Below are 17,747 nucleotides of genomic sequence, written 5' to 3'. Positions count from 1 at the left end.
AGGACTTGGGCCATCCTCTACTGCACTCCCGGGCCACAGCAGAGAGCTGGACTGGAAGAGGGGCAGCCGGGACAGAATCCGGCGCCCCGACCGGGGCTAGAACCCGGTGTGCCAGCGCAGCTAGGCAGAGGATTAGCCTGTTGAGCCACGGGTGCCGGCTTACCAGTTTAACTCTTTACATTACCCTCTCCATCCACCAGAAAGGACTCTAACTGCCACTAGGGGTACAGGGTGATGGCTATTCTGACTTCTTCATGCTGACAAGGGATGTAGAACTGGAATGACTGCAAAACAGTCCTCCAAGAGTCAGTCTAAGGGCCTGGTTGAATGCCAATGCGCTTGGGTGTTTCATCTGAGTATTGTCTGGAGTTCAAGGGCTTCTAGTTGTTTAATCCTAGTGGGCACAAAGCCTGGAGGTAGGGTCTTCTTAAACAACAGCTTGAATCCCTCAGGGGCTTCATATAAGTAGCTGTCTTATTTGCTTGTATGAGACGTGGGATTGTTTTCTAGGCTCTGGTCTGCTGGGGCTTCAGAGGTCCAGACTTTCAGTCTGAAATGATGGTTCCAGGTATTGTGGCCGGAGACCTTTCCTGCAGATGGAATGGACAGGATGACACTTCTCAGATTTCAGAAAGTAATGTAGAGCAACCGGGAAGAGCGTTTATTAGCACTGTCTCCAGGATTGAATTTAGGAATTCCCAAATCCTGAGGCGGTCTTTCAGATGATTGTTGAAGAGCTTGTTTGAATTTAGCAGTTTAACTACAGATTTAGTAAGTCTAACGTTTTCTGGGTATGTCACTAGATCAGTAGTACAGAAAGCTCTCCCATATAGCTTCTCAAAAGGATTCAGTCCTTAATCTAAAGGGATGTGTCCGATGTGCATTGGTGCTATTAGTAGAAGATTTACCAGGGAAGGCGAATTCCCTGGGACAAATTTCTTAAGTGTTGTTTAGGGATGTCATTAGTCTTTTCTACCTTTCCTGGCCATTGGATTGGAGTTTACACATAGAATGGAGAAAGTATCGAATGTCTAGAGCCTTGGCAACTCCTTGGGTGACCTGTGCTTTAAATAATGTATCATTGTTACTGTGAGGGCTTTTTGAGAGTCTGAATCTTGGGATAATATTTGTATGAAGATCTTTGGTTACTTCTGTATCCTTTTCAGTCCTGCAGGTAAATTCTTCTACCCAACAGGTAAAGGTATCTATATAGATGAGGAGGCACTGGGTATTTCTGGGTTAGACATATGAGTGAAATCCAACTTTCAATCTTCTCCTGAATAGCTTCCCACCCGTTGTATTCTGGGAAACAGTAGATATTGATTTCTGGGGTTGTTCATGGGGCATAATTCCCAAGCTCCTCCAACTTGTTTGGTTTTATTTATTTATTTATTTATTTATTTATTTATTTTTGAGACTTTTTCCAATAAATAGTTGCTGAGTCATTTCTTGCCCTAGGTAGAAAGTTTGGTGGAGAGTCTTAAGAACTTTTCATTGGCATGCAGCATGAAGTCTCTCTACATATTGGAGCCATCCATTGGACCAGTCAGTGTAGTCTCAGAGGTGGTTCCAAGAACTCAAGTAGAAAATTTTGCCTTGCTCCTTCTTGGGCAGCCAGATCTGCCAGTTAGCTTTCCTCTACTATTTCATTTGTGCCTTTCTGGTGTCCCTTGCTGTATATAACTGCCACCTCAGAGTAAAGGAATACTGAGGACAACCAATGATTTAGCTCATTATGATAATTAACAGGAGTCCCATTACAAGTGAGAAAATGTCTCTCCTTTCAAATAAAAATAACCGCATAGTTCAAGGGCTCTTGTTAAGGCTATCAGTTCAGCCAGCTGAACACTTAACACCAAGGGGCAGATAAAAGTTCTCAATAGTTCCTATCATAATAAGTATAGCATACTCAGTCTGGTTGGTTCCATGTTCCACAAAGGAACTTGCAACTATGAAAGAGACACAATTTTTATTTTCTAGGGAGAGGAAAGGTTTCTTTAAGACCTTCTTTGACTACATATATCTGCAAAACCATCTCTTCACCACCCTACTTGAGACCTTCCATTACCTCTAGAGGAAAGTGGCAGTATTAGGAAAGGAGCGTGTCTTGATCTGAACTTCACAGCCCTCTAGTAATAATGTCTGGTATTTCAAGTGATGGTTATCTGTTAATGAGAGGTTCCCTTATAAGACTAGTTGTCCAGTTATATTATTTGGGCATACGCACTATTAAATCCTACCCCCAAATAAATTTTGTAGCTTTGGGAATCAGAGGTAGGCTGGCCATCCCTTGGCCACTAAATCAGATTCCATGCTTAATACCTCACAGGTTGTTGAGGTGGTTCTCTCAGTTGAGTTAGTCCTAAAGCCATACTTTTTCTTTCAGTTACTTAGCAATTAAACATTTTAACTATAAGGATGCTTAGGGCAGGGTTCTAAACTAGGGCTTGTTTAAGCTGGATGAAGTCTCATTGAGTCTCTATGTTCAATACCAGAATTTTTTTATTCCGGCTGCTGTGTGTCTTTTATTAGTTTATAGGAGGGGTAAGCTATTTTTCCAAACCTGTGGATCCAGTGCCAACAAAATCCCAGTATGCCCTACCCTAGAATTCTCTAAATTTCTGAATAGTTTTAGGCAGTGGGAAATGGACTATAGTCTTAATCTTATTCTGTAACAACATACACTTTACTTCATATATAAAGTCAAGCCTAGATATTGTACAGATGGTAGGTAGAGTGGTGCCTTGAACTTTGAAACCATATACCCTCTTTTGGCTAAACATGTGAGGAGAGCTCTAGTGTCCTCTTGGAAATCCTTCTCAGTTTGAGCACATAGAAGGATATTGTCCTACATTTGTAGAACAGTTAGCTGGGGGATATGAAAACCTTAACAAGTCTGTAGACAAGATCTGACCAAATGTGTGGGTTGTTTCTAAATCTCTGAAGCATATGGTTCAAGTCAATTGTGAGGACTGAAGTGAGGGATTCTCAAAGACAAACAGAAATTGGGATCCAAGGCTCATAGGAAAGCAGAAACAGACCATCCTTTCTGGAATCTGCAGTAACAAGAAATAGAGGTTATATGTGGAACCACACAATCCCTTCTGCGATATTCAATAGCAAGGTATAGGGATTAGGAATCACAGGATGTATGGACACCATAGCCTTATTAATGAGTCAAAGAGCCTGTACTGCTCTCCATTATCCACTTGGCTTTTGAACCCCTAGAATCACAGTGTTGCAGAGATTATTGCATGGCTACAAAAGTCCCTAAACCTTGAGATTGTATACTATAGCTTTTAAACCCTTTTGAGCCTCAGATTTTAATGGAAATTGTCTCTGATGAGGAAAGGGGAATCACTTTTTAAGATGAACTTAGGCTGAGCACTTATAGCCAAATCAACTTTCCCCTGGGTGCTCCAATTTCAGAGATCATAGCTGTCTCTGTCAGAAAAAGGCATGCGATCTCCTCTGATTCTAGAACAGCAGTCTTTATGTGAGCCAGGAGGTTTCCACCTAGTAAAGGTGCTGGAATTTCTGTATGATCAAAAAGGAATGAATGAACACTAGATCATTCAGCAAACAGCTCAAAGATTGGGTGAAATATCCAGACTGGGTGCTTTCTGAGACCCCTTTTATTGTCATGGTATGTGAGAATGGTGCAAAGCTAGAGCAGAGATAGAGAAAGGTTGCTGCAGTGTCTAGAAGGAACATTTGGGGACAAATATCCAATAATCTCATCTGTAAATAGGATATTATTCTGGTAGTTTATTCTGACCATCTTTGATGGTATGTCTTCTGCCTACGCAGTGATAACAATGGACAAAGACAATGAGCAAAGTGAGATTTATTGAAAGCAGGAAACCTCCTGCCACAGCAGTCAGTCAGGAGTCAGGAGAATCCAAGAGAGAGTTGCCAATTAAGTCTGTGGGGTTTGTCCTTTTATACAAAAAATGATTTTCTCTGATAGGCTCCTTTCTGAAAACCAGACCAGATTTAACCAATTAGGGAAGGAGAAAAGACAGCCAATCAGAAAACAAGAGTTATTATCCTATGCCTATAATCCTATATGTCTAGACTTCTCTCATGGTAAAAATCTGACCTAAGTCCCTATTAGCCTAAATCCTCACATTTCAACTGACTTAACTGCCTATTAGCCTATCTAACTTTTTTTTTGAGTGATATTAAAGTATTTATTGGACTTACCAAATACATTAAATTCAGTGAGAAGGTCTAAATTGTTCATTTGTATATGCTTTTTTTTTTTACTTTTATTTAATGAGTATAAATTTCCAAAGTATAGCTTATGGATTACAATGGCTCCCCCCCCATAACGTCTCTCCCACCAGCAACCCTCCCATTTCCCGTTCCCTCTCCCCTTCAATTCACATCAAGATTCATTTTCAATTCTCTTTATATACAGAAGATCAGTTCAGTATATATTAAGCAAAGATTTTAACAGTTTTCCCCCACATAGCAACACAAAGTGAAAAAAACTGTTGGAGTACTAGTTATAGCATTAAATAACAGTGTACAGCGCATTAAAGACAGATCCTACATGATATTTTTTAAAAATTAATTAATTTTCTATGCCATTTCCAATTTAACACCAGGTTTTTTTTTTTTTTCATTTTCAAGCATCTTTATATACAGAAGATCAATTCTGTATATACTAAGTAAGGATTTCATTAGTTTGCACCCATACAGAAACACAAAGTGTAAAAATACTGTTTTAGTACTAGTTATAGCATCACTTCACATTGGACAACACATTAAGGACAGATCCCACATGAGACATAAGTACACAGTTACTCCTGCTGTTGATTTAACCGTTTGACACTCTTGTTTATGGTGTCAGTAATCTCCCTAGGCTCTAGTCATGAGTTGCCAAGGCTATGGAAGCCTTTAGAGTTCGCTGACTTTGATCTTATTCCGACAGGATCATAGTCAAAGTGGAAGTTCTCTCCTCCCTTCAGAGAAAGGTACCTCCTTCTTATATGGCCCCGTTCTTTCCACTGGGATCTCACTCGCAGAGACCTTTCATTTAGGATTTTTTTTTTCCCAGAGTGTCTTGGCTTTCCATTCCTAAAATGCTCTCATAGGCTCTTCAGCCATATCTAAATGCCTTAAGGGCTGATTCTGAAGCCAGAGTGCTATTAAGGACATCTGCCATTCTATGAGTCTGCTGTGTTTTTTCCATTTTTGATTCTATCAGTTAGTATTAGCAGACACTAGTCTTGTTTGTGTGATCCCTTTGACTCTTAGACTTATCAGAGTGATCAATTGTGAACTGAAATTGATCACTTGGACTAGTGAGATGGCATTGGTACATGCCACCTTGTTGGGATTGAATTGGAATCCCCTGGCACGTTTCTAACTCAATTTGGGGCAAGTCCAATTGAGCATGTCCCAAATTGTGCATCTCCTCCTTCTCTTTTTCCCACTCTCATATTTAACAGGGATCACTTTTCAGTTAAAATTTAAACACCTAAGAATAATTGTGTGTTAATTACAGAGTTCAACCACTAGTACTAGAACAACAATTGGATTTCCACGTGCAGAAGCTTGAAGCAAGAACCTTACCTTTCACCTTACACAAAAATTCACTCAACATGGATTAAAGACTTAAATCTACAACCCAAAACCATCAAATTATTAGAAAGCATTGGAGAAACCCTGCAAGATATAGGTACAGGCAAAGACTTCTTGGAAAATACCCCAGAAGCACAGGCAGTCAAAACCAAAATTAACATTTTGGATTGCATCAAATTGAGAAGTTTCTGTACAGCAAAAGAAACAGTCAGGAAAGTGAATAGGCAACCAACAGAATGGGAAAAAAAATTTGCAAACTATGCTACAGATAAAGGGTTGATAACCAGAATCTACAAAGAAATCAAGAAACTCCACAACAACAAAACAAACAACCCACTGAAGAGATGGGCCAAGGACCTCAATAGACATTTTTCAAAAGAGGAAATCCAAATGGCCAACAGACACATGAAAAAATGTTCAAGATCACTAGCAATCAGAGAAATGCAAATCAAAACCACAATGAGGTTTCACCTCACCCCGTGAGAATGGCTCACATTCAGAAATCTACCAACAATAGATACTGGAGAGGATGTGAGGAAAAAGAGACACTAACCCACTGTTGGTGGGAATGCAAACTGGTTAAGCCACTATGGAAGTCAGTCTGGAGATTCCTCAGAAACCTGAATATAACCCTACCATACAACCCAGCCATCCCACTCCTTGGAATTTACCCAAAGGAAATTAATTTGGCAAACAAAAAAGCCATCTGTACCTCAATGTTTATTGCAGCTCAATTCACAATAGTTAAGACTTGGAACCAACCCAAATGCCCATCAACAGTAGACTGGATAAAGAAATTATGGGACATGTACTCTATAGAATACTATATAGCAGTAAAAAACAATGAAACCTAGTCATTTGCAACAAGATGGAGGAATCTGGAAAACATCATGCTGAGTGAATTAAGCCAGTCACAAAGGGACAAATATCATATGTTTTCCCTGATTGGCGACAACTAACTGAGCTCCAAAGGGGAAACCTGTTGAAGTGAAAGGGACACTATGAAAAACAATGACCTGATCAGCTCTTGTCCTGCCTGTTGATGAACAATGTAATACTTTATCCTTTTTAGCCTATCTAACTTTCCACACATTGTTGTTGATGTTGTGTTTTAAAATATTTCCTAAGGCAAACTGATAAATTTCCTAGGCAGCTTTTTCACCTGAAGTTTTCATGTTATTTTAAAGTTAAAACATTATTAAGGCATTTACAAAACATGGCTTGAAATAGAGCATAAGATTTTATCATCATTCCAGTATAAAATGCATTATCTTTTAGACAAACTTTCATCATGTAGAAAATGTACATATACCATTTAAGTGAATTTGGTTTAATCAATTTCAAAATTTCTGTATCATAAATAAAATGTTGACCCATAAATATAATTTGTAATTATATTTGTAATCTAATTTATATACTATTGTTTCCTTTATCATCTTGTAAATTTCCCAAGTATATAAACATTTCTATCCATATTATTTGAATCTCTATTAATTTACTGAGAATTGAGAAATAGTTGCATTAAATTTTTTATATTATAAGTATCTTTTGCCATGACCAAGTAGTTTCTTTTTTAAAAAATTATTTATTTGTTTGAAAATCAGAGTTGCACAGAGATAGGAGAGGCAGAGAGAGAAAGAGAGAGAGAGTGAGAGAGTTCTTCCATCCATTGGTTCACTCCCCAATTGGCCGCCAACAGCTGGAGCTGTGTCGATCCGAAGCCAGGAGCCAGGAGCTTCCTCTGGGTCTCCCATGTGGGTGCAGGGGCCCAAGGACTTTGGCCATCTTCTACTGCTTTCCCAGGCCATAGCAGAGAGCTGGATTGGAAGTGGAGCAGCCTGGTCTTGAACCAGCACCCATATGGGTTGCTGGCGCTTCAGGCCAGTGCATTAAACCACTGTGCCATAGCGCTGGGCCCCCAAGTAGGTTCATAATATTATTATCTTTAATACCATGAATAGGCCGGCGCCGTGGCTCAACAGGCTAATCCTCTGCCTTGCGGCGCCGGCACACCGGGTTCTAGTCCCGGTCGGGGCACCGGTCCTGTCCCGGTTGCCCCTCTTCCAGGCCAGCTCTCTGCTGTGGCCAGGGAGTGCAGTGGAGGATGGCCAAAGTGTTTGGGCTCTGCACCCCATGGGAGACCAGGAGAAGCACCTGGCTCCTGCCATCGGAACAGCGCGGTGCGCCGGCCGCAGCGCGCTACCGCGGCGGCCATTAGAGGGTGAACCAACAGCAAAGGAAGACCTTTCTCTCTGTCTCTCTCTCTCTCACTGTCCACTCTGCCTGTCCAAAAAAAAAAAAAAATACCATGAATAGTCTTGAGTTGAAATAATTAACTGCAATGTGAGTATATAAGTATTTCAAGAAAAACTCCCTTTTTCTTAGCTCCAAGTCTGATTTTAAGAAAAGGAGACTTAAAAAAAAATGTATGCCCTGGAAGTCATGTCAAAGCAACTTCCATATTTTATTTTATTATGAAACTTTAAGAGCATTCATACTCATTACAATTATTTCAATTTTTAGAGGAAATAGCTGAATTTAAGAATACTAAATTTTTCAAGATAAAAGAACATTCTGGATTTTCACAGATATTTTCCAAAAAATTGGCAACAATAACATCTGCACTTCCACATATACTTTCACAGTTTGACCTTGCCATCATTACACCAAAAGACTTCCCTTGAATCTGGGTAGATTTGTGACACACTTATTATCTACAATATGTGAATGAATTGATGCTGTGTGACTTTGTTCAAAACAGGTAATACAGCTCATGCCTAATTTGCATACTTGGATGCAGACATATCAGTGAAAGTTCTAATAAGAGACAATATTTACATGCTTTGGTCAACAGTCTCAATTGAGCTTAAGGAGTATGGCTTGTTGACTGTGTGACTGAACTGTCTATAGTGCTCTAGTGATGAATAAAGCCAACAGCTCACATGTGGCTGCATACATAGATAGCTCATGTAAGAACTGCTCAGCTCAGGCCTTCTTGAATGCCTAACATAAAATCATAAAGACAGTTAGTGATTACTTTAAGAGGCTGTGAAGCTGTGTAATTTGTTCCATGAAAATTATTTCAGGGACTGATGTGGCAAGATGGATTAAGCTGCTGCCTGCAATGCCAGCATGCCAATGGGCACTTCTTTATTCCTGACTGATTTGTCTCTGATCCAGCTCCCTGCTAATGCTCCTTGGAAAGCAGCAGAAGATGGCCCGTGTCCTTGGGCTCCAGAAGCTATGTGAGAGACTCAGATGAAGCTCCTGGCTCCTGGCTTCAGCCTGGTTCAGATCCACTTTTCATCCATTTGAGGAGTGAATCAGCGGATGGGAGATTTCGCTCTCTCTCTCTCTTTCTCTCTCTCTCCCCCCTCCCTCCCCTCCCCCTCTCCCTCTTTCTGTAACTCTGACTTTCAAATAAATAAAATAAAGCTTTCAAAATAATATAAACTGTTTCAGCGTAAAAATTGGATACTATAGTAGAGTGTTGTCATTGAAAAAAAAAAAAAAAGTAGAACCGACCAAACAAAAACACTTGGTATTAGCTTTGGGAATGGTTAGAGGATGGAATGTGGGAGAATCTATCAGAGATAGTTACCAGAAATCTTACGGGGCCTCAAGGATGCTCTAGGGGGGCATAATGTGAAGTCCTCAAAATGCTGGAGGCTGGAAGAAGGGTAGCTTGTTTTCCCTACTGGTTATCATCATGAGTTATCATGATATCATTAATAGTCCTTTCTATTTTGGGAGGACGCTTAATCATACCAGTTTTGAGATAACTACTTTATAATTTATATTTGTATATATTATTTTAAACATACAAGGGAGCACATATTTATACTTCATAGGCACACTTTATACTTTAATACTAGATTAATTAGATACAAAGAACCTATGCACAGTGTATAGAAGCCTGCTTTTTATTTGCATCATTTTGTTTCTACTATGGGAATATTTGAATGTAAACTAAAGAACCACTCAAGTAAGACAGTTTTGTCATATAATGTGTACTTAATACATGTAAGTTTACAGTACTACTGGATCTGGACCATTTGGCTCAAGAAAGATGTGCCCACTAATGGCTACTCTCACACCAACTCTGCCGAAACCGTCAAAGGGATTCTGCCCAAGTGCTTGCCAGCTGTGAAGGACATGGAGTGCAACACAGTTCTCATCACTGGCCTGTGTGGTGCAACACCTGCGGCTTGAGACAGAGTGGCGCAATAACCATAATGGTAAAATATAGTAACATCAAAACGCCAACCAAAGGAAACCAAATGAAATGAAGCCAAACAACACATACACACCTATGTGCATACATATACACACACATATACACCAGTTACTGTCCACTTTGAGTCATCCTAAGTACTGTAAACTCTGAGCCATATTCAGTTATTAATCCTCCAAATATGCACATGAAGAAACAGATGCACAGATTTAAATACATCATCAAAAGCTATATATCTATTAAAAGAGAAGAAGTTCTAAATAAAAAAAAATCTCTCAGGCAGCCTGACTTCAAAATTCAAATTATATTCTCCTGTTGCCTTTAAAAAACAGCTTCTGGAATGTAAATGCGTTGCCTGTCAATTAATGGTTTTGTTATTGGTAAGAAATTACTTGACCCAAGAGGTTTATCAGTCCTAGTTTTAGTAAATATGAAATTTAATATGTATCCATATCACAGAATACATTGCATGCATTATAAAATGTAAAGATTAATACAAAAGTTTATGATTTTACTATCTTTATTGAGGTTGACACTACACGGATGTTTTAGAATAGGTATGCTGTTATTCCTTAGCTGTGGAATAATGTAATTTGACAAGAGAAAATGCCTCACTGCCTTCTCATTTGTTTTAGTCTGAATTCAGAAGGTAATATTTATTTATGTTTCACAATCATAGAATTCTGACAGAGGATCATTCTATAAAGGAGAAACTAGAGTCCATCAGTGTGTTTGAATGGTTTTTAAATTTAATTATATCTATTTTTAAGTGTATTTCTCTTGAGTAAAAAGGAACATACCAGGAGAGAAGCTTTATGAATTATTTCCTTTGTGGACTCATCATCAAAAAAAAATACAGAAATATATAGTCTTTTGTAGTTCTACTTGGCAGAGTAAACTAAGACCTCAGAACAAATAGAAGCCTTCTTAAGCCTTTTGTTTGTCTCCCGAGTTAAGATATAAGAAGTGAGCAAGCCCTATGTGCTAGAAAAGCATTATATAGTAGACAGTGCTTTATGTCATGTCTAATACATATGGATGTAACAGCTTTTTATGACAGGTGTAGCTCTGTCGTTGGTATAAGAGAGGGAATAAGTCATCTAATTCTAAGCTAAGGCCAGCAAGGTCAGTAAGACGAATGTACTTTATTTCATTTTGAGGACTAACTTGTATGGTAGCAACAGTGGCTAGAAGCTTAGGCTTCTATCCAAGCATGATAAGAACAATATAAAAAATAGAAGTGAGACAGCAAAAACAAGGGAAATCAATAGACTAAATGAGGTAGTGTTTGTTTTTTATTTTAGGTTTTTTTTTTTATAATAACAGAATTGATTTGTCATCCAAACTACAAAATCCATGAGCTCTAATTAAACACAAACCTTCTCATTACCTGAATTTTCTCTCAACAAGAATGGCATTAAAATGTCAGTAATAGTAACACTTCAGGAAATCAACAGCAATGGATTCAATAACCTACATGCAGAACACAGTGGAGTAGCTTAAATGTTCATAAATTCCAATATTATTGAAGGAAGTTATGTCATATATAATGCATTAATTGCAAAATAACTAAGTGGAAAACAGTTCTCAAATAGACTTCAAGATATTCATGATTTTCGCATAAACTTAGTTTATTATAAAGCAATATTAAAATAAAAATATTACTTCTTTGAGTATTGTTCTTCATGTCTTTTGTATGTGATATGCTGTATATACTCACCTGTAGCACACTCTTTGATAATAAATTTGATGCAGGCATTTCTAATTTTAATGGTAATTTATAAAAAGCTTGGGAATTTTTCACCTTTAAGATATAAAATCAATGTTTAATATTTGACATGTAATGAACTATATATTTTAATTATGTGATGTTTGATTTGACACACATTTATCATATATTTGTATTTATTTATCTGTTTTTAAAGATTTATTTATTTATTTGAAAGTTAAAGTTACACAGAGAGAGAACGAGAGAGAGAGAGAGAGAGAGAGAGAGAGAGAGAGAGAGAGAAAGAGATCTGCCTTCCGCTGGTTCACTCCCCAATTGGCTGCAATGGCCGGAATTGCAGTGAGCCAAAGCCAGGAGCCAGGAGCTTCTTCCGGGTCACCCACGTGGGTGCAGTGGCCCAAGGAGTTTAGACATCTTCTACTGCTTTCTCAGGCCATAGCAGAGAGCTGGATCAGAAGTAGAGCAGCCAGGACTGGAACCAGTGTCTACATGGGATGCTGGCATTGCAGGCGGTGGCTTTACCCACTATGCCACAGTGCTGACCCCTATATATTTTTAAGTTATGTGTCCTTTAACAATACGCGTGCTATTTTTAATATGTAATGTATAAGGTTTGCTCAAAGAATTGAACACCAACAGATTACACTGAATAATTGATAATTTTTGAAACTTTGTGCCCTCTTTAGCCTGGATACTAAAGATATTAAATATTGAAATTGAGAAAGATTAAGTCTTGGGAGTTGAATTGTATTTCAGAAGATTTTAGAGTTAAGAAAGAAAATAATATTGAGTGTAAAACTAGACTAAAATAGGAGTGATGCAATTGTTATGATAAAATAATTAGGCATCACCAAAAAAAGCAATGAGTTAAATAATGCTTCTTAGAAGAGGTGTTATTTAAGTGTTGAAGAAAAAATTGCTTGATCGAATCTATATTTAAGCAAGATAATTCTAACAACAATGTGAATAATTTATGAATACAGACAGCAGAGGTATGGAGAAATATTTTGTTTTCAATATTTTAAAATTGAAACATTAAAAAATACAGATAAGCTGCATGATGTACAAAAGGAACATTAGTAAGATTCAATTGTTTAACATCAATTGTTTAACAATTGTCACACTTGCTACATATATGAGACAATAATTCTGTATGCATCTACTAAATATAGATTTTTTAGATAAAAACAATATCTTTAAGTAGTTATAATTATTAAAAGTGAAAAAATATTTCACATTTCATCTGCAATCAAATTTTTGTTAGCTAAAAATCTGTTTAGTATCTTTATTTATTGTCAACACATTGTATCCTGGAAATCTCTTCAGCTTTCTTTAATTTAGAAACAGACCATCCTCACACATTTTCCTTATGACATTACTTTTTGAAAGTGCTGCAGCCTTGTACAGCGTAATGAAGTCTGGGTTTGTCTGATTGTGTCTTGCAGTGTTATTAAATGGATTTCTCCATCTCTTTTATTTCCAAGGAAATGTTGGTGAGTTTCAAAGAATTTATTAGATTCAGGTGAGACTTTTTAGCCTGGACTGCTCATGGTGACAAGCCATCGGAAACACACATGCTCAGGCAGACTGCCTATTCTCAATGCTACACAATGACTTGGATAAGATGGTGGCTAACATATTTGTCATAATTAATTAATTTTTAATAAATTAATTTATTTCCTTTGAAAGCAAGTCATATAGAAAGAGGGAGAACGAGAGAGAGAGACAGAGATCTTCCATCTGTTGGTTCATATCCTAATTTGATGCAATGGCCAGGAGAGGGCCAGGCAGAAGCCGGAAGCTTCATCCAGGTGTCCCATGTGGGTGCCAGGGTCTCAAGTGTGTGGGCCATTTTCCACTGCTTTTCCCAGGCCATCGGAGTAGCCAGGACATGACCAGTGCCCACATTTGATGCTGGTGTCATGGGTAAGCAACTATGTCAGCACCTTGTCTTTCACATTTTAAGTACATATTTCACTGTGAAGAGCAAAAAACTATGCTTTTTTTTTTTTTTTTTTTTTTTTTTTTTTTTTTTTTAGCATCGGGTGAATAGTTAATGGCTTCCAGCGAAAACCCCAAAGTGAATTCAAACCTGAATCAATCATTTTATTAGGACTGAAAATTTATCATTGAAAAAATTGTCACTCTTTCTTTATTAATCACCTAATATTTTTTCTTAAGAAAATCTGTCCTCATCAACTAGGAATTAGAATTGGAGCTTAATTTCTTTCTTTTAATTACCTATTTTCAGATTAAAGAGCTGGCATAATACTCAGAACAAATGATTTTTGAATAAAGTTTATCTTTTTCTTTGCATTTTAATATAAACTTAGAATTTTTAAATTTGTTTATCTATATCTGTTATTTAACTATGTATATTGCTATATGTCAAATTCCCAACAATCTGCATATATGAAACTCTTCAAATGGGATTATGTGTACTTTTATATCTCCTCACAACCTTTGTTTCCTTTCTCTCAAACAATAAGCATCCCTTGCTCATCTTGTAAGGTTATGTACCCAGATCAGACAGTCAGTTAGTCCGACAATGGACATTAGAGTCCAAAATCCAGGTACTAAGCCTTGGCTCATTGACATGTTATTATTCTGAGATGCTCCACAGATAAGTTTGTTTTTTGCAACCCTGATAACAGAAAGGAACCACAAGTGGGTCCAAATTGTATAATTGATATATTTTATGTACGGGTTTTTTGATTTATTGCAAAACATTTTTATGTTGCTGTTGAAATACACACCGCCATCATGATTTCCTTTTGATCTATTACTCAAATCACATAAAGGCTCTGGGTATCTCATTTTAGTATTTTTGAAAAATGTTTCTCTAATAGTGTAATATCTTATGTATCAGAATTGACTATTTTTAAAAATTCTATTGAAGCACAGTCTACACATCAAGAAATACACATAAGTGTACAGATAAATGAACTTGTGTTCTCTGATCACATTCATAACCAACACTCAAATTAAGAACAAAACATTACTAATATCTCAAGAAATATATTTTAGTCAATATCCTTTTTCTGTCATATATATATGCAAATTTCTATTTATTCTGCTTTCCCTAGAATAAAGTCATTATTTTAGTGATTACTTGATATTACCATTGTCCGATGGGACCGTTACAAATGTTCTTTTCTTTCATCACAAAACCTCAATCCAATCCATTTCCCAATCTGAGATAAGGGACTGTATTAATACCCTTGGGGTTCCATGTTTTCTTTTGTTAATTTCTTTTGACAGGCAGAGTGGACAGTGAGAGAGAGAGAGACAGAGAGGAAGATCTTCCTTTGCCGTTGGTTCACCCTCCAATGGCTGCTGCAGCCAGCGCACCGCGATGATCTGAAGCCAGAAGCCAGGTGCTTCTCCTGGTCTCCCATGCGGGTGCAGGGCCCAAGCACTTGGGCCATCCTCCACTACACTCCCGGGCCACAGCAGAGAGCTGGCCTGGAAGAGGGGCAACGGGGACAGAATCCAGAGTCCCAACTGGGACTAGAACCTGGTGTGCCGGCGCTGCTAGGCAGAGGATTAGCCTGTTGAGCCATGGCACCGGCCTCTTTTGTTAAATTTATTTCTAATAAACCTCTCCCCAGAGCTAAGGATAAAATTAAATTAGTCATTGCATTATTTTCTATCTATATTAGATTACCTATATTTGTACATATGTTTATGTATTAATCCAAAGAAATACTTACATTTTTTAGGTTTCAATTATTATTTTCAAGTATAATATTTAAAATTTATATTTTTATGTGCATGTTTGCCAAGATTCATTTTAAAAGTCCTGAAGTATACTTTTATGACAGCTTTTCTGTTAATAAAACAGTTACTATGAGAACTGAGAATATATATATATATATATATTCATAGTTATATATTTATTTAAAATATAAAACTAAAGAGTTGAATTATGTTACAAATTATTATCACATTTTCTCTTAAAAACAATGACACTGGCAGTTATTCTGTTTCAGCGGTGTAAGCCACCTCTTGGGATGACTGCATTCTATTTCAAAGTGCATTATTCAGTCCTGGATACTCTGCTTCCAAATTGACTTCTATCTAACGCTCCCTGGGAGGCAGCAGGAAATGGCTTAATGTTTTAGCCCTTGCCAACCACGTGGAATGAAAGGATTGTATTCTGTTGTACTGGCTTCAGTCTCAACCAGACCTGGATGTTGGAACCTTTTGGGGAGTGAACCAGCAGATAAAAGATATCTTTCCGGCCGGTCCTGTTGCTCACTTGGTTAATCCTACACCTGCGGCGCTGGCACCCCATATGGGCGCTGGGTTCTAGTCCCAGTTGCTCCTCTTCTAGTCCAGCTCTTTGCTGTGGCCAATGGGGGACAGTGGAGGATGGCCCAGGTGCTTGGGCCTCTGCACCCGCATGGGAGACCAGGAGGAAGCACCTGGTTCCTGGCTTCAGATGGGTGTAGCGCCGGCCGTAACGGCCATTTGGGGGGTGAACCAATGGAAGGAAGACCTTTCTCTCTGTCTCTCTCAGTCTATCTATAACTCTATCTGTCAAATAAATAAATAAATACTTTTTTTTAAAAAAGATGTCTTTCCCTTTCTGTTTCTCTGTCATTCAAATAAAAATAAATAAATTTTTAAAATAAAATCAGCTTTTGAATTTAAATTGACTAATAGATTAAATGCAAAAAGAAGGAAATGTTTTATTATGAAGAAGCTATATTATGACTAAACTGACAGAAGATCTGTAGTGGCTAAACATACTCCAAATAGTAAATTTCTAGAAGGAATCATAGTAGTGTTAAATAAAGTCATTTTATAATGGAAAAGGAGAAAGCACAGAAATAGCACATAACATCCTAACATTGACACAACTAATAGAAATATTGAAAGTACAAAGAACAAAAAATCTATAACTACATTCATATATTTCAATTTGCAATAATTGAGATAACAAGTGAACAGTAAATCTGTAAGGATATAGAGATGTGACTAGCACTGTCAATCAACTTTACTTAATTGATATTCATGGAACATTCTACTCTACAATAAAAAATACATATTATATTTTAAAGGCATACAAAATGTATTGTACCTCAGTAATTTTGTTATACTAGTAAAACAGGAAGCCACAGATTGCATGTTATCATTTACAAAGCATATTTCTCAGATATATTTGTATATCATATATATAATGTTTCTTTAATTTCACCATTAATGACAAACAATTAAACAAAGAACAGGTCAAAAATTTGAATATATTTTACAAAAGAGTGTAGAAGAATGACAAGTAAACCCAACAATAGTGATCAACACCATTAATCATCTAAAACATAGACATGAAACCACAGTGCAATTATCCCCATGCATCTAATAGAACAGCTAATCTAGTATTAGTAATGACGTGGAACAACTGAAGCTCTTATATAATGTTATTGGCAAGAAAAATTGTGCAATAATATTTAACAAAATGGTAGTTTCTTTTTTTAAAAAAATTACTTATTAATTTGAAAGGCAGTGTTACAAAGGGAAAAGGAGAGAGAGAGAGAGAGGTCTTCCATCCACTCATTCTTTCCCAAAATGGCCACAATGACTGGAACTTCTTCCGGGTCTCCCACTTTGGAGCAGAGGCCCAACCACTTAGGCCACCTTCCACTGCTATACCAGGCTCATCAGCAATGAGCTGGATAGGTAGTAGAGCACCTGGGATATGAACCAGTGCCCATGTGGAATATCAGCTTCACAGGCAGCAGCTTCACCTGCTATGTCACAGCATCAGGCATATTAACAGTTCTTTAAAAAATGGAATGTAATATATCAGCATTTTCTTCCTATTTTTTATTAGTGAGAGGAAATAATGACATTTAATTTACAACACAAAAACTGAAAACAAAACTGTATCACCAATGCTCAGAAGGTTCTAACACAAAGGATCTATCACAAAGGTCAGAATGATCTATAATGTAGGTGGGAGGGAGGCTAGGGTGGAAATTACCACTATATTCTTAAATCAGTATATATAAAATATATGAAATTTATATAACTTAAATAAAATTTTAAAAAGAAACAAACCATTAATATTTGCAATTATGTGGTTGAGTTCCAAATTATAGGAGGTAAAAGTAGCATAGCAAAGGAAAGTGAACATGATAAGACTGCTCATACAAAATTTTATTCATTTATTTTTAAAGATTTCTTTTA

The sequence above is a fragment of the Lepus europaeus genome, chromosome 3, assembly GCF_033115175.1.
Source record: "Lepus europaeus isolate LE1 chromosome 3, mLepTim1.pri, whole genome shotgun sequence".
Lineage (NCBI taxonomy): Eukaryota > Metazoa > Chordata > Mammalia > Lagomorpha > Leporidae > Lepus > Lepus europaeus.
This window is presented reverse-complemented; position numbering follows the sequence as displayed.